The sequence below is a fragment of the Lissotriton helveticus genome, chromosome 12, assembly GCF_964261635.1.
Source record: "Lissotriton helveticus chromosome 12, aLisHel1.1, whole genome shotgun sequence".
NCBI lineage: Eukaryota > Metazoa > Chordata > Amphibia > Caudata > Salamandridae > Lissotriton > Lissotriton helveticus.
Window position 1 is genome coordinate 115,161,616 of NC_136073.1, and position 18,490 is coordinate 115,180,105.

The 18,490-nt window shown below is 41.8% G+C and overlaps 1 protein-coding gene across 7 annotated transcripts in view; it reads left to right on the forward strand.

The window, feature by feature from the left end:
* The window catches only part of LOC144798642 (transmembrane protein 272-like), a 1,182,125-nt gene that overhangs the window by 1,075,857 nt on the left and 87,778 nt on the right, over nucleotides 1-18,490 (forward strand). The gene's annotated exons all lie outside the window — the stretch shown is intronic.

An 18,490-nucleotide genomic window follows, 5' to 3' on the forward strand; every position in this document is an offset into this window, starting at 1 on the left:
GTTGCTGGGGGTAGTGTTTTAGGGTTTAGGGTTGTGTTGTAGTGTTTGCGTAGTGTAGGGTCATGCTGGGGGTAGTGGTTTAGGGTTTAGGGTTGTGTTGTAGTGTTTGCGTAGTGTAGGGTCATGCTGGGGCTAGTGTTTTAGGGTTTAGGGTAGTGTTGTAGTGTTTGCGTAGTGTAGTGTCATGCTGGGCGAAGTGTTAGGGTTTAGGATAGTGTTGTAGTGTTTGCGTAGTGTAGGGTCATGCTGGGGGTAGTGTTAGGGTTTTGGGTAGTGTTGTAGTGTAGGGTCATGCTGGGGTGTAGTGTTTTAGGGTTTAGGGTAGTGTTGTAGTGTTTGTGTAGTGTAGGGTCATGCTGGGGGTAGTGTTTTAGGGTTTAGGGTAGTGTTGTACTGTTTGTGTAGTGTAGGGTCATGCTGGGGGTAGTGTTTTAGGGTTTAGGGTAGTTTAGTTGTTTAGTGTATGCTAAAGGCATATTCGTTCTAAAAGTTTTCGTTATTTTAATTTGCGGCCTAATAGTACATGCGGGATTTTTTTTGCGGACTGATGGTATGCGGGATTTCGTCATATATTCGCTAATCATACTTTCTATGGCAAAATGAACCCCCTCATTTTGTTCCTTTTTAAATTAAATGTTTTAAGAGTTACCACTTTATTCCAATCAAGATGGCTTCAGGTGTGCCATACCTTTGTAATAAGTAGGACTGTTAGCACTCTAGTTGTTCTTTAGAACACTCTGGGACATTCTGTCATTGGGCTATAGTTGGGCTACATCTGGCTGATATTTGGGCTACATTTGTTTTTTTTTGTCTCTGGTGGCCATCTTTGGGCTACATTGGGCTACATTGGGCTACATTTGGGCTCCAACATATATATAGCCCAATGTAGCCCAATATATATTTTTCAAAGTTAATTTTCGTAAAAACCACTGGAGCCTATATCTTGAGACATAGCAAAGGCACATCGGGCTACCAGTCCCTACAATTTTGCCAAGTTTGGTGTAAATCCATTCAGCCGTTCAGGCTAAAAGTGAGGCCAACCGCCCTATGGAAAATTGCATGGGAAAAACACGTTTTGGGACCCCCCTTTTTTCTCGGCCCCCCCTTGACGAAACCCCCCCAAATTTTGAGGGGCTGCTCAGAAACAAAATGTTCAATTTTCCTGAAAATTTCAGCCAATTCTGTCCTCAAACGCCAAAGTTATTCGACATAGGATATTTTTCCTATGGGATTTTTGAAAATTCTAACTATATATACCTACTGGCTATCGCCAGTAGGTAATATATATATATCTCAGCTGTATGAATTGCGAAAATTACACATGAAATGGCTCTGTATACAGAAAATAAGGTCGAGACCATTTCATCACATATTTATACAATACTGTACATGTGCTAGAGGCTGAGGTAAAATATTGTCTCTAGTTATCCTAAAAATAGAATCTCTGTTCTCTAAGAATAGTTCTACTTTAAGCAGAGTACCATGTGCCAGAAAAAAGGTAAATATTTTGGAAGTGGAAAAAAAAGAATTTCGCTTTCAGGGTAAAAAATAGTTCCAAATGTTTTTAGTAGTTTTGTTTATCAAAAACTGAAGGCTGAATTCAGAGTTCAGGGAACGCTGTGTGCTCGTTGTTTTAAAAGTTATTCTCGTTGACTGGAGAGAACATCATATCAGACAGGCTTGCAAAAAATTGGTCTACAACATCAGGTGAAAGTTCGACCAAGTTCGAAAATGCTGAAGCAGTGCAGATGTGAGAGTGATTGCTATCATCGATGTTTGGATCAGCAATGATCACAGAAGGTTGTACCTGTTTGGTGCTGCTTCCCTTCGTACTTCACCGCCACCTACTTGTAGTGGTGAAGTCTCAACGAATGCCGTCCTCAGAATAGGTAGCCACTGGGGACAACACATTGCATGAGTCGTTACTGGACCTAGCAAAGTATCGATATCCATTGGTACTGCTGATGGTAGTGTAAGACAGACATCCAACACGCATTCTTCTCCACGTAGCAGATATCGAAGCACAGGTAAGATTCAATTTTGCCAGATGGTGTGAATGAAAGAAACCAGGTTGCACTCAGATCTCTCAGCCGGGCTAATCCGAGGACTTTAGTGAGTTGGTCTTGGTAGCGTATAGCTAGGATCATTTCTTCCATCGTTGCTGGAGTTTTGTCTGTGGCTTGGCTTGCCATATCGGAGCAGAAGGATCAAAAATAACATTCCTGCTGCAAGTCCCAAAAGAAGAGGCAGGCCGCCGAAAAATGAATGAACGAAATTCGGGAAAATACCCAGAACTGTTTCAAAGGGTTCTAACAGTCCCGAAAAAATTGTCTTAAATATATGTGCGATGCCACTGGTATCAGACATGTTTAAGATTTGACCTAACATTTCTACGAAATGCACGGGCAATTTGTTGATAATAGGGAATGTATCTCTGCAGCTGTCCTTGCAACTTGCAGTTCATACGTCTCTTTGGACGAGGTTAAAGGCACAGTTGTCTGTAAAAGAATTGACTTCATTCTGCTTAAAGTATCAATTCGAAATAGAAGAGATATTCAAAGAAGGCCATATTGCCGCCTCCATGTCTGGATTGCTGTTTGGATACAATACTTGCATACAGCAAGTGACCATGGAAGTAACGCTCACGAGATGGGCTTTTCCTGGCACCATGCCACAACAGCTGTGGTCCCTTATTAGAACGTAGCTGCCGTTGGAAAGCTGTCTAAAGAATGGCTCTATCTGTGTTGCAGGCATGCCGTGCAGGTGATATGAAAGGTTATTTGAAGACCCTTCGCAGGCTCCATGCAAGTTAATACTTTGACACAGAAGTGTACCACTTAGTGATTTTTTACAATTATTACCACTAAGAAATACCTCCTTTTTCCCTTCACTATAACATTTGTGTGTATGGGGTAAATTCCATGTTGACTTGATGTATCCTTTACCCAACCTTTCATACAGGCCTACTGGTATATATTTTTGGCAATACTGAAACTAGAAAGTTGTTAACGGAATTGTAATTGTTCCATGTGTTATCCATTCAATGACAGGTCTCTCTGACATTGTCAATGGTAATCTCTCAAGTTTTTCAATGCTCAGAATCGTATAGTCTGCTCCTTTTTGTGCCAAACTGATTTGTTTATTAGTAAGGTTAAAGATAGAGAATAATGACGTTATGTTAATTAGACGCCATGGCACGTAGCCTGAACGCGGATTTTGCAACGTCCAGCCAAGTTGTACAATAGAACGCAATTGGGACTGACCATGTTGTAACTTTAGTAAGTCCTGCTCTATTATATCAATAGCAGATGATACGATGCTGTCCAGTGAATATATTCTGGAAGACAGTCATTAACCCATTGTCCACTACAGAAAGTGATTTTTCCAAATTAATACGATCAATTTCTTGTATTTTTTTCAGCTGTTTCAATTTGTGTTACTTTCCAGGCCTCGTAAGCGGCGTATAAAACGTTTTTGACGCGGTTTGCGTGGTCCCAATATGAAATCACGCTAGTCAGCACCGTCTTTAAGTAAAGTCAAGTGCTGCTTAATTTCAGCCAGTGTGGATTTCTGTAGCCTCTCAAGGCATAGTTTCCCTACACTGTATGTTGTAACTATCCCTGGATGTTGTCTCTGGGAATATCTTGGGTCTGGCCTGTTCTGTTTGAACCCCTGTGTTTTGTTCAGGAATCTATCTTGACAGTTATTTGTGTTTGTGGGACAGATCAACCATTTTTTCCAATCAGGATTTGTTCTGTTTTGGTGTAAAATATGGGATAAGTCTATCTCAACATGTAGTGCTATTACTATCAGGTATTGGCTTTGGAATAGACTGTTTATTTAAGTCCTTTATCTTGGCTAAACCAAGACAGGTTGTTTGCTGAATGGTGTCATTCAGGAATATTATCTGTTCTGGGATCATGCAGGCTCTAAATAATGCTTCTAGACCTTGTACCTGCCAGTCTTTTGAACCCCAGATGGTTTTTGTTTCAATGTTTTTTTTCCAAAATTCAAAACCAAATGTAGACATTTTGTCATAACATTTTTCAGAATAAATCAATTTAGTATTTGTCAACATTGTTTTCATTCCTGTCTTATTTAACATTTTAAAATAAAATGTTTCTGGATCACTGTTAAACCCTGAGAAGTATTGGAATTTCTTATAAAATGTTTTTGAGCTGCCTTTTGGCGGTGTTGGACAATGTTCCCATTGGTTATAAGTAAAAATATTTCTAGGTTGAGCAGATTTATGCAAATAGTGATGACCAAAATGATTATAACAATATAACTCTTCATAATTTGATGAACCCTGTAAATCATGTTCTATGAATTTAGCTGACATTACTAAATATGACATCCTATTATTAATGTTTTCAAAGTCCCAATCATCAGAGAAAGTACTTGGTGTCACAAAGTCATTTAAGGAAACCTTAAACTGGTGTGGATATTTCAAGAGCTCAATCGGGCCATAGATTTCATAATCCGTTCTGTCCCATGCTACCCCTCCGGGTATTGGATTGGCTGTGATGTTCACTGATGACAGTTCTCTTTTCTCGATGTGAGACGATCTGTGAGGCTTTAGGACCAAGTTGATGTTCTGACTTGCTGTATCCATTGTACTATATTTTCCCTCAATGAATTTTCTCAACCATAGAACCATGATGAGCCAAAGTAGGAGGAAAAGTACACCTAACACAATCCAAAATTCAATCCATGGTGAAATCCGATATGTTTCTTTTAGTTGGTGAAAAAGTTCAATTACTTTGTCTTTGAAAGTTTTTGTTGCTGGCGTTTCTTCATGTTTGCTTGGATCTTCAGAAAAGTCATCGAAATTGATAAAGTAGCCAGATGCAGTTCTGTCAATTTTCATTTGTCTTTGGATCTTTCTTTGTTTCATTAACATAGTCTGAGGCTACATCGTTGTAGACGGGTGTTTCTTGATGAACTGTTGCAATTTGGGTTTCAAGAGGCACAAGTTCCATGGCTTTGTGGCATTGTCCTTTTTTATTCACTGCAGGTTTATCAAATGTGATTAGTCTCTCAGTTTGAACCTCTTGGATTGTAGCAAGGTTTGGTCTTCTGCTACTTCTTGGGAGTCCACAGGGCCTACTACTTATTATTGGCCACATGATTGTGGTTTTACCAGGTCGATGGATACAACTCGGTTCTCCTTTTATCAGCAAGGGGCGGTAGTACTACTGATCTTGTTCCGCTGACAGCTAAGACAGGTACTGCTTTTCTGTAAGAAGGCCCAAATTCCTTCTTCACCGCGATCTTCTCTCTGACTAGATCTCTAATCTTTGGAATCCAGACAGGTCTTGCTGGGACAGGTGGTTTTTCTTCAGTGGCTGTTGGCTTTAACTTTATATTACTCAGACTTCTTGTTTCATTTGTCCTGTAAAACAGCCAAACTGTCTTTGATATCAAAGGATTTTTCTTCTACCACTGAAGTGTGACTATCGAAGTCCTGAATGTGCATTCTAGTACCAAACAATAGTTTGTAGGGAGTGAAACCTTTTAGAGAATTTCTTGGCAGATTGTTAAGACTATGTTGGACACTTGTTAAATGTTTGACCCACCCATCACCCCAACCTAATACCCTCGCCGTTATAGATTGGTTTATGTCACGTTTTTTTCTTTCCACTACCGCATTTTCCTCAGGATGGAAGGGAGAAGAGTACCGCAATGCAATGCCCATGCTGGCCATGGCCTCCTTGTAAGCCTGAGAGCTAAACGCAGGGCCCTGGTCAGAATGTAGCATGCCAATTGCGTATGTGCCGATAAAGACTCGCAAATCTCTTATAACAGTTCTGGCGTCAGCCGAGCGCCGGGGTCTATATTTTAAGTGAATCTAGTCTTAATATTTATGGGAACGCATTTCTCCAGCTGGATTTTTGCGTATAGATAGCCTGATGCTTTCTAATAAAGGTGTCCTGGCAATAGTCTGGTCCGGTTCACAACTGCGATCTCAGTTGCAGTCTGGACAATCCTTTGCAAATTTGTAATTTTGCAAGCTCATCCCCGGCAACTAGTATTCTGATTGTAATTCTTTTAGAGATTTCATAATCTCTTGGTGCCTTAGACCCTCTCCCATGTGTGCTTCTTGAATCAAGAAGACGCTCCTGTTCGTGTTTGGAATTACTCTATCCCCCACTCCAGGTATTTGAGTAAAAGGAACGGAGTTTGCATCAATTATGTATGTATTATTGAGTGGATAGTCGAGAGGCAACGCTGCATAGTCGCCTTTTAATGAGGCTTTTACCGCCAGCATGGTTTCTCAGTCTATCTGTTTTTTAGAACGCTTTTTTGTGGCTACGGAAGCCGGTTGAACTGCTTCCGCTGTGGCTGTTAGCCAATGAATTCCCTGCAACGTGAACGCCATCACTTCGATGACTCAGTGTATGTATCACGTGAGTCTTTCTTAGTTCTTTCTGCAAAAGAACTACTTGTTCCCAAAGTTTTTTATGCTTTATTGTGGCTCCTGTGTCATCTTTGTAACCATTTTTGATCCATGTCTGCATGTCATTATTGTAAGACTTGACGCAGTAATGCGAATCACACACTATTCGTGTGGGGAATTCGCGATCGGCATTTTCAAGCGCCATCTTTAAAGATCTTATTTCAGCTCGCTGAGCAGTTTCTGAGTGATTCAGTTTTGGTGATTATTGGTCTGAATTTACCAAAGCGCCAGCGACCTTTAACAATCGTGCACGCTGCGTTGTAGGATTTTTTTCTCTACATCGTAGTGTTGTGCAAATCTGTCCATGTAGATTACACATGTGTACTGTTCAAGAGGCAGAATTTCAATTGGCAGAGGATATTCTTCTTCAATGTCTAGATCTTCTAGTTTTTTCATTTTCGGGTCAAAATAGGGTTTCACGTCTTCTGCAGCAAGAGAATCTTCCCATTGTATCCATTTTGGATCTAATGCCACAGCATTCAGATTGCGTGGGCTTGTTAATGCCTCAAAGGCTGATTCTGCTGTTAAAACAGCTATCTTCCTGCCTTGGGCTTGGGCTCTTTCTTTTGCTACAGCAGTTTGAACAGCTATTAGAATATTTTCAGTAGAACTGAATTTCATTTCAGCTTGTGTGTACAAGTATGATTTGTAAGCTATTGGTATCGTTTCTCCCTCATTGGAGGTCAGGAACGTGAATCTGCATCTTCCTGGGATGACTCGGAGTACAAGGTTGAATACGTTTTCGCGAGTTTGGAATTTTGTTTTAGCTAACAACATGTCTGTTTGCAATGATCTTAAAATTTGTGTTTCTGAGTCCGATTTATTGGTTTGAAATCAGTTTTTATTTATTTATAGAGGTTTAACCCTCTCTGCATAATTTAGAATGTATGTTCTTCCGAAATTCAGGAAACCTAGTATTGATTGTAAGTTCTTCAGCATTTTTGGTGCTTGGAGTACAGCGCACTACTATAAGAAGTTGTCTGCTAGGCTCTTGCCTTCTCTTGATAATTCATGTCCTAAAAACAGGTCAGTTAGGTGAGCAATTTGTGACTTTTTAAAGTTGAATTTGTACCCTTCAGCTGCGAACTGAAGTATTAAGGTGTTCACTCTTTTCAAGTGTGTCTCCAGGTCATCATCTGTGAGATAGATGTCATTGACATAAGATAATACCTCATCATCATATATTTGTAGTAACTCTGTTACCCTTGCTAAGAATAATCCTGGGCTGTTCTTGAATCCCTGTGGGAGTCGACAGAATTGTTCATGCGACCCCATTATTGAGAAAGCGGTCAGATACCTGCTTTCAGGTGCAATGTTTTGACAAAAGAATCCATTAGAGATATCCAATGTCGTTTTATATTTTTGCGCACCATGTTAATCATTAGTGCTGCACTGTGTGTTTTGTACTGCAAATGTCTTGCAGCAGGAGTTTAGGTGTCTGTAGTCCAAAACTAGTTGATATGAGTCATCTGGTTTGGAGACAGGAAACAAAGGATTGTTCATTTGTGAGGTGCATGTTTCAATCACCCCCTGATATTCAAGTTGATCTAAGATCTCTCGGACTTGCTTTTTAGCTTCCTGCTTAACTGGGTACTGCCTTTGTGCAGTGGGTTGATTTTTTTTTTTTTTTTTTTTTTTTTAAACTGGATTTTGTGGGGAGGAGAATCCTCATCCCATCCTACATGATTTTTATATAATGCAGGAGCTTGGGCCACTGCCCATTTTCTTGCAAATGTGTATTTTTTATGAATTGGAATATGATTTGAGAAGGCAGGCATAATCATTTCTTAGCCATGAGGGCACTCCCTGACACTCTGGTGGCCAGTCTCTCAGCTAACTGGATGTCATAGCCTTTAGATAAGTTATCCCAAAAGAGACCCCTTACTTTCCTAGTTTTATCCCCCTCTATACGCCATGTTATTTCGTATAATTTATGTGGTTTGCTAACTCTGGTGTCTGCAGTTTCCACTTGAATGTATTCATTCGTGTCCACTGTCTCCAGAAGATTCATCAGGATCTTGCGAGCTATGATTACTTCTGCTGCGCTATCTAGCATTGTCTGGGCCCACTCTCCGTTTTTCAGTTATGTCCTCCGTATCCTCGGCATGTTTTATTTTAATACTGGCTACCTTCTTTCTTGGAAATTGTAATTTTTTACTTTGATGAGCAGGTTCCTTGTCTTTGGACTTGACGTGCTCTTCCTTGTGTTCTGACCGTCCTCTTCTTTCCGATTCCTGTGAGGAAGTCTGAAAAGATCGAGAGGGACGTGTATCAATATCTTGATATCTATCAGGTTTTCGCAATTTATCCAGATCTCTAAGGTTGTATCTTTTCTCAGAGGGCTCCCTTTGGGGAGACTTGCTTCCTCGGTCTGGAGATCTATCTCTCCGTTAAGGAGACCTTCCTCTGGACTGGAATCGTTTTTCTCTGGAGTGTTTAGATTATTTTTGATAAATGTTTTTTCAGGATTCTCAATTACTTGGGGTTTTATTGGTTTCCCACCCAAACTATCTCTACCTAGTTCTTCATAGGTTTTTTCTAAGATTCTGGAAAGTTCAAAAGGTTGTTCTGCTATATCTGTTTCTTTCAATTTCTGGCAGATCGCCACAGATGCTGCTTCTCCTTTTATGTTGGCTAGTAATATAGCCGAGACCTACTTGAAGTCTTTCAGTAATTTCATACCCAGAGTTAAAGCCGGTTCTGGACCGTATTCATTTTGAGTCTGTCGTAGCACATCTGGTATTATTGCCATAGACGGAACACCATGTGTTTTTTGTGTATATTGAAGCATGTGGTGCAATCCCCATTGGAAAGCAGATAGTCAGAATTCTGTGTTTCTCATGAGGTGTAGTATCAGGAAATACTGCCTCTGAGTGATTTTTTTGTGCTAACCAGAATGGAATTTGTTCCCGTTTTGCGGGTATTTTGCCAATGGCTGATTGTATATTCTGTGGTGTGATTTTATTTGTGTTCCCCTGGTGAGGGGTGGTCTGTGGAATTATTATTGCTGGTTGGACTGTTGAAGTCCGCATGACATAGTGGACCAATTGTCTATGTATTTTAATTAGTAGTTTTAGCTGAGCTAAAAGTTCCCGGTCTGACATTTTATCAATGTCGAGATGTGGTGTGTAGCTGGCTAGAACCGGCCACGTGGCTCCTGGTCTACCTAGTGGACCGAGCCTGGTGATGTGATTTTGATGTTTTAGGGCGCCTTTAAACCAGAGCAGGTGCTCTTGGTAAGTTAGTGGGATTTCAACATCCTCGAAAGGAGTGTATTCATCCGGATGTTCCTCTATTTTGTAATAGTGGAATTTGTATGTCACAGCGTGTGCTGCTGGAAAATGTATCCATGAATAGAATACCTCTGTCTGCCGATATTCATGGGCCTCTACCATGAATATGACTCTACCACCTCGTGATGATACTCCATTTTCTATACGTTTTTTAGTTATAGTACTTCTTACATTTACCGGAATGATTATAGCATTCGGGTCATTGTCTTGGAGACTTGTGTCATCCGCTAGGAGTTGAGCTGCTAATCTAGCTCTCTCCCTTTCGTCTTCATTATCCGACATTTTAATGACAGGAAGTTTTGTTGCAGAGCAAGTTTCAAGGAAACAAAGATTAGGTGCACAATATTTTGGAACACTGTATCCTTCAACGTTGACTAAACCAAAAACTAATACATAGGAATCTCTTCCTACTAAGTTCCGGCGGATATGAACCTTTTACCCACTCTAGACATCTTTTTGGAGTTTTTACGGGAAAAGGGGTCTGTGTGAAAAAGCACGACTGAGTTACTCTAGTATCTTGCGTTAGATTATCGCCTTACCAAACGGACGCCATTTAGTTTAATTCCTATATTCCCAATAGGCTCTGCGCATTGGAATAATATAATCAGCAGTATAGACGTAGGACTGAGGTCATCTAGGTCTCTACTTACTATATTTGACTTCATTCGTTTTTGCCAGCTAGCTGAGGTCACTAGAAACTTTCTCGAATGTTCAGGAAAGAGTTAACCGTCCTGATTTAGACAAGAAGGGATTCTGACCACCGCATAAAACATGACTTTGCTCCCTCAGAATAAAGAGTGCATCTCTAGAGTCGTGTGAAAACAATAGACGTTTATTTCACTCAATCGTGCATACTTATTTTCACCAGAGTGCAGAGAAATAGAGAGACGGGCATTTTCAATAAAAGGTGTTATTTATTGAGCAGTCTTCTTTCTCATGCAAGAGAAGTGAGTTGCCACAATTGCAATACTTATCATAAAGTAAAGTGCGTACAGTAAAAGGAGTATTATAACATAATACTGTAAAAGCATTGATATGGTTTCTTAGCCATATGATACTTTAAAATGGATAAAATATATACATACATAAAACATTGACTAACGTACTCAACTGGTGCTTCTAAGATACGCCTACCCCGGTGTACCTGACCTAAGCCTAATACTTTACAAGGAGTAAGTAAGTTGCAGTTTAAGTTAAGTTGGTTTTTTGCCAAGAATCTGAATCAAGAATTCTCTTAAGGATTTAGTCAGCTCCGTACCTGGGTAAATAGAATGTAGGAGGCCTTGTATCGCTCTCTCAGGACTCGATCTCCCAGCAACCCGCAAGGGTGACTGGAAACACCGGAGCTGGATTTTCTCGGCTGGAGAAAAGACAGCGTCTCTCTCAGTGCGTCAAAAGGGGAGGGTCGGCTTCCTTCGGCACTCGCATCAGCTCGGTGTCGGGCAAGTAGATGGCCGCTCTGCTCCAAACCACCGTGTGTTTGCTTAAGGCAACGTTGGTATATTTATACCTGGAAGGTGCCGAGTTTGACGTAAGGTTGGACATAAGACGTCACTAAGAACGAACAGTTCTTTCTGGACTCCAGGAGTTCTTGTTCAAATCAAAACCAAAGCAGGGGGATATCCCGGGCTGCTGGAGGCTTGGTTTGTTTAAAGAACACGTTGTACTTTCTAGGAATCTATGGGATTTGCCTTGCCGTATTTGGACCGCATGGGCTATTACTAAATATGGATATGATTCGTATGCCTTTATAAGGATATTATTTGTGATAACCATATAAGGGCATAAATCGGGAATATCGAATTAGGGTCCTAGATAGAATCACAACACTGAGACCGGAGGAGGCGAGCGGGCGGTGAGGGCAGCCTCTGTACGCAACTTTACTGTGTGAGTACAGTCCCAAAATTACACTCTGGTGACAATGGGCATTCTTGGCTGGTGAGCACTACAGTCTTGGATGTACACTCTGCCTTATGCCCCCTAGCTATGGGATCGTAGGGCAGGCGGACACTGTCTACCTTCCTGGCTATGCATGCTGACTTACACTCTGTGTTCATGCAGGGCTGGCGGACACTGTTTACAGTCCTAGTAGTGCACTCTGCCAGTCTATGGGCATGCGGGATGGCAGGCGCACTATATAATAGGTTCTGGCAGCTGTCCCCATCTCAAAGTGCACTGGTGTTGCTGAGATTTTCCCACATCTGTTCGCAGGCCACAGCTGCTGGCAGGCACACACCTGTTGCTGTTTGTAAGGTGTTCTGGTTATTGCTATCCTTCATGTCAACGCTCGAAGGCTTTAATGGGTTGATATCCTCTCCATGTTGTAGTACCTGCCAATAAACCAAAAGCTTACATGGCTTGGATATTTCTCACTTCTTCCTCCAGGGCTTCTTGGAGGCATACTTTCTGCTTTTTGGCATTTTGTTGAAGTGCTGTAGGGGCAGTACAATGTGGTTAGTCTAATTCACCCCACACTCTTGGCTTTTACACAGTTGGACCAGAATTTTTTGCTTTCCTTAGAAATTATCCTTACGGAGATTTCAACAAGAGTAAGATGCACTGAGGACTCGCTATCAAAGATTTATTAGTTCTTTCCAAGATTAAATAGTGGTGCAGTATATTGAAAGGAGTTGGAGCACCCAGGGTACCTAGGCCAATCGTTATCCTTTTAATGGGAAGTCCTGCCACTGTCAGAAGTACAAAGAAAGGGCTTGTCTTCCATGCAGGCATGTCTGACACTTCCTCTTTATATCTACACCCCCTGCCAGGCCAGAATAATAAATATGTAACCTTTTCCTTGCTATCTTAACCCCGATGGCCATGCTGTGAGGGTCCCTTGGGAGCCAACTGCGTTAAAAAAGTACTCTGCACCTAAAGGATATTTAGCCTCTGGGTGACACGGGCCTCAAAATTAGCAGCTCGGTACGAAGTAGCCCACAGTACAATGAAACATAAAAAGGCTTTGCATTTCAACTATGCAGTCTCTGTGCTGCACAGCCCAATAACTATTCACCATGTTTTGCTGCGTCTTGCAAAATTATACTCTTTCGAGGCTCCTCACTGCAGCACATGGTCACAAAAGGATCTTCCTTTTCCTTCTTTTGTTTTTTAGGTCTTGCCTACGCAGCGCGCATGCGCTGCATAGGTGGACACCTCTTGAAATCAATACTCTTTTTTTGCCCAAAAACGTGCACGCATTGCATTGCTTTCAATGGCAAAGCGTGCACGTTTGGCGATTCCCTTGCAGGAGCGAGCTTTGAAGCCATCTGTTTGTAATTAACTTGCAAATAGATGGTGCCCCTTGCTTGCTCCCGCAAGGGAAGCATGAGCAGGCCCCCTCCTCTCTCCCCTCTCCCCTGCCTTGTCAAACTTGTTTACTTTAAGTATCTCGCCTGAATCGGCTCGGCTGTAATGTATGCAGCATGAGCAACAGGCATTGACAAGAACCAATCGGGTTCAAAGGCGCGCCCTATCAGCTTGAATTTGCTAAAGCTTTCATGGCAATACACCTTTTTTTACCGTTTTTAGGTTTTGCCTTAGCCATGCGTACGAAGTACGCATGCGCTAGCAAAACCTCTTGAGTTCTATCTGGGGTGATGACCCGCCTCTGCCTATCATTGGCTAGCTCCATAAATGGAGGCTAGCCATTGGGAGGCAGAGGCTGTCAATCGCGCTTTCTCCTGAAAACGCGAATCGGGGGCGTTTCTGGTGCTTTTTTTAAGCCCCGCCCCTTTGTCCCGGGCCGCGCTGCCATTGGCTGCCGGCCCGGGACACCCCCGTGACGTCATTCCCGGGCCGCGCTCTGATTGGCTGGCCGGCCCGGGACCTGACTTGTTAATATTGAACTTCGGTGAAAGGTGAGCAAGAGCACCAGGTATTACAGAACCATTCTAAAATTGTAAATAAGAAGTCAGCAGTGTCATTGCCTATTGGTTTATTGAGTATTGCTACGCGTACAATTGGTAATTGTTCTAAAAGTATAAAACTCACATGCAAATCAACTAGTAATATAAAGTATGTTTATCAAGAACATGTCGATTGAGCACGTTGGCTTCCAAGATGTTTATTCTATAACGGATGACATTTTAACTTTTCACACTCGTTCGTGTGGACGGAGGTTTTCTTTAGTACTCTTTCCGCGTCATTCATTCTCTGGTTCCTCTAATTTGCCATGCGGTTTGCCGACGTACTGACCCTCGCGCTTCCTTCTCTCGATGCCTATTAAGTCACGTGATGAGGGTCATGCAGACTTCTTCCGGGCGGTGGTGTGAGTTGGGGAGCCCGGAAGCGGTGGGGTTCGGCAGGTTTGGGGGTCCTAGCACAGCGTCATGGCGGCGGGCAGCAGCAACTGGTTGTCGGGAGTGAACGTGGTGCTGGTTATGGCGTATGGTAGTTTGGTAAGGAAAGAACAAATACTGGGAGTGGGTGTATTGCAATGCTTGAAAGTTCGTTGCAGGGGATGAGCGGGTTTTGTAGGTGGATGCACAACATTTGCCATGGGGTTTGCCGACGTACTGACCCTCGCGCTTCCTTCTCTCGATGCCTATTTAGTCACGTGATGAGGGTCATGCAGACTTCTTCCGGGCGGTGGTGTGAGTTGGGGAGCCCGGAAGCGGTGGGGTTCGGCAGGTTTGGGGGTCCTAGCACAACGTCATGGCGGCGGGCAGCAGCAACTGGTTGTCGGGAGTGAACGTGGTGCTGGTTATGGCGTATGGTAGTTTGGTAAGGAAAGAACAAATACTGGGAGTGGGTGTATTGCAATGCTTGAAAGTTCGTTGCAGGGGATGAGCGGGTTTTGTAGGTGGATGCACAACATTGTAAGGGGGCTACTGTGTGAGGGAGGCTTACTCTTCTAGAGATGAGTGTCATTACAGCGGGGAATAGTGGTATGAGGTGATAACGAAGTCCAGTATGTATAGTTTAAGAAATGTTATTGTGGAAGTCAAGGGGATTGAGTATGGCCCGGATTAGGGGATAACCTAGCATGTTATCTGTGCTCAGTCAGAGAAAAAGCAGCGCAGTGTTAAGTTTTTGTACTTAATGTTTTGGAATGTGCACGGTGAGGTGTATTCCCTGTCCTGCAGGAGGCGATCAGTTACAAGGCTGCCGCCTTGTGAGCCCTTGTCATTTGTAACCTCACCATTAAATTATTGCTTTTGACGCTACATTCCTTTATGAAACAATATTAGCCAAACTGCAAGTCTCATAATAGTGTGCTAGGACACCTGCAAAAATGGAATTAACATTAGGCCGCTAGTAGTCAAGGCATGTACCATGTGTAACGCCACCATTTATTTCTTGCTTTTTAACCTAAATTACTTTGCATACTTTTTTTGAAAACTTATGTCATTAATGAAACTGCAAGTCCCATAATAACTGTGTGCTAGGACACCCACTAAACATTGTTTTTGGGCTGCATTATGTGGCCGATTAATGCTGTCCGATGTCCATGTAGATGTAAAATTGTCGTATGTGTTACTGAGAGGTCCTAAGACTTATATCGGTGCTTCACCACTAGAATGGCCACTGTGCTTTAGAAGTAATGACTTGCCTACATATTGTAGTTTTAAAATCGTGACCACCCCCAAACAAAACCCCTAACTGCTAGTTTTTAATTCTATCTATCTGGAATCCGGAAAGAGAACATTATTCATTTTCTGCTGTTTACCCATCTGCTAGTTCCATTGGAGAGGTTTAGGATGATACTGAACTATGCTTTGTAGACAGTCTCTATGCATTTGCTTGCAAGGCACGTCTTTAAAAAACACACACTATAACTGTTGTCCGCATGTGATGTAAGGAGACACCAGAAACATACTCTGGGCAGTAATGAGCCCCTTTGAAAAAGTGCTATCAGGGAGAACATTTTCACAAGGTTTAACATCAAATGCAGCTATTATGTCAATATCAGAAATCTATTTAGCTATCCATAGTTTTGTAGATAGTTTCAAAGAGATTGTGGTTATTATGCACACATTTCATAAACATTAGTACATGTAACAACATATGCATTTCTCAACACTGCAGCGAGAGAAATTGCTCTGCATTCTAGTCTTCCCAATCCAATAAAGGCATTGCTGGAATTAAAAAGAAAAACACCCAACTCTTTAAAGTGTCATGGTAAAGTATTTAAAAATGCTTGTAGCCCTGAGCATCACATACCACTTTCAAACGCACAACTTCACTTCGAAGTAAAACATTAACGATGGAAAGAGAAGGGGAGAGTGCCGAGACTGTAAAATAACAATACAGTCTTCCTGACTGCCCTCCTCCGATCTGTGCTGCTGGCAGAGAAAAACAAACACCGTAAATTATCTTCTTATCCTAGATACTTTAACAGTATTACAGAGCCACGTCTTTGTTAATCACTCTATCCCATCCCCTGGTTCGATCACATTATAAGCCGGACACCTTATGCAGGTTAGGTATACTTCTCTATGTAGACACACTGCTCCAGGCTCAGGCAGCTGGACGGACAAAAACAATAACCACAGCTACATGGACAGGAAGCACTTTTTTTCTGAAGAAGCATACAACTTTTACCCAATCAAAGCATGTACAACTGTCTACCAACATGTGGGCGGGGCCAAAGCTCCTCTCTGGAGTACCACTGAAAGCACTTTATATCACTAAGGTGAAAGAGAGCGGTGCTGTGTAACCAAAGCTAAAAAGACGAAGTGCAAACGCACATAAAATTAGTACAAGTTGCTACAAAGACATCACATTGCTTTGTACAATGCCATTAAAAAAAAAAGTCAGCAAAAATACTGGGACGGGAGTATTGGAAAAACACAAAAAACTACATTAAACAAGCTACAAATGTTAAAAGGCTAACAAATAACGCGATGTAATTTAAACTTAAAACAAAAAGCATTTTCAACAATAAAATATGTTGGCAGTGGCCAGGGAGAGAAGTGCGTGGTAGGGAAGGTTGGCTGAATCGCTCCTCCAGTAAATTATTATTGAATCTCAAGCAAATTTAAAACAGACTGTTCTTTGATCTGAATAGTTTCCATGCACATCCAAAGTTATTCAATAACCGAGCTGCTTAGAATCCATCAGATCACTACCTTGGCAGCAGGGACTTTTTATTGTTAAGAGCAGTGACGAACGCGGTGCTGTGGAATTGTGAAATTCAGTAAACTGGTCAATGAGGTGTTTTTACTCCGAGCAAGTGTTGGTTGCCTGTGACCTACTGTGCATGCGTATACGTTTCTTAAATAAGCATTGGCGAGTAGAGTCTACCGAAACCCGAAATTTAAGTTAATGATACATCGTGTGTATTCAACCCCACACAAACTTAACAAAATGTTTCCAGAGATGTCGGGTGATTGTCCCCGCTGCTGTTCTCCCAATGCAGGCTTATGGGACTGCCCTAGGCTACTGACCTATTGGTCAACTGTGCAGGAACTGGTCAACCGCGTGGCACCGACAGAGAACATCAGGTCCTTGGACTGCTGTATCTTAGGTTTAAGCCCCAAAGGGAAGAAGGGAAACCCTAAGCGAAGGTTGTGAATATGACAATGATACAGGGGAAAAGAAACAACCATGAATTGGAAGGCATCCAGACCACCCAAACGGTCAGACTGGTACAATGAAGTAGTGCGATAGGGGAGGGCAGAAGGAGCAGAACTGCATAGAGAAGAGCAGAGGGGGTTGAGAAAGACCTACAAGAAATGTGATGGAATGTGTAGAAGTGGGACTGTATATAATGGCAGGTGGTGTGGACGATATAAAAATGCAATACTGTGAACTGAATATACAATGTTAATAATCTACTATTGATTTACACAATATGTATTGTTGACCTCACATGGATGTTGGATTACTGTAAAATATACACGTTAGCTGGAGCAAAAATGGGGGGCGGGATGTATGGGAGGATTTTGTCAATTGTCTTGTTTATGAGGGACAGAAAAAAGTCAAGATAACTCTAGAAGATCTTGATGATTGTATTAAAGCTCAAAATTTCAATAAAAATATGTTTAAATAAATAAATAAGCATTGGCAAATCCAATAGGTCTAGCCTTGGCACGCTGTTGCTATAGTTATTTTTCTTTCCTTATTATTGGCAAGTATAGACCACAAAAATAAATCGACAAAAGTAAAAAAACGCCACTGCCCATAAATGGAGGCTAGGTGCTTGCAATACAAATATGTCATTGAAGACAATTAACCATTGCATATCATTTTAATAGATTAGCACAGGTGCTTTATAGTAGACGGGTACACAGAACAGGAAAAGAAACCAATTTTAGATTTAATTCACAACACAGGAAAATGTAGCTGTTAATGGCACGACGAAATGCTACTATGTGCTTTGAATGACTGTAACCTGAAAATACAGCTTAAAAACACAAATATGACTGAAAATTGAAAATGGATAAAGAATAGAAAAAAATACACTGGTAAATGAAAGTATTTGGTAAGGAAGTTCACTTCCATGTCAGCGGATATGCACCGTGATCAAGTCAAGTGGCATCACTGCCAGTGCAAGGGACAGCTATCTCTAGGCCAGCCCTACCAAGAGGTGGCGGAACAGAAGATCACTTATTACAAACTGCAAACAGACTACTGGGCGGATGTGTGCCCACCCGGCATGGGAAGATTGTGAGCTTTTACAAGACTACAGAAATAGAAATGCCACTTGAGTCAGCTTCTTTCATTATGCTGGGGCTGGGGGGGGTTTAAACAGCATGGCCGCCTTTCAAAGGGTTGAGTACGAATATAAAAATCT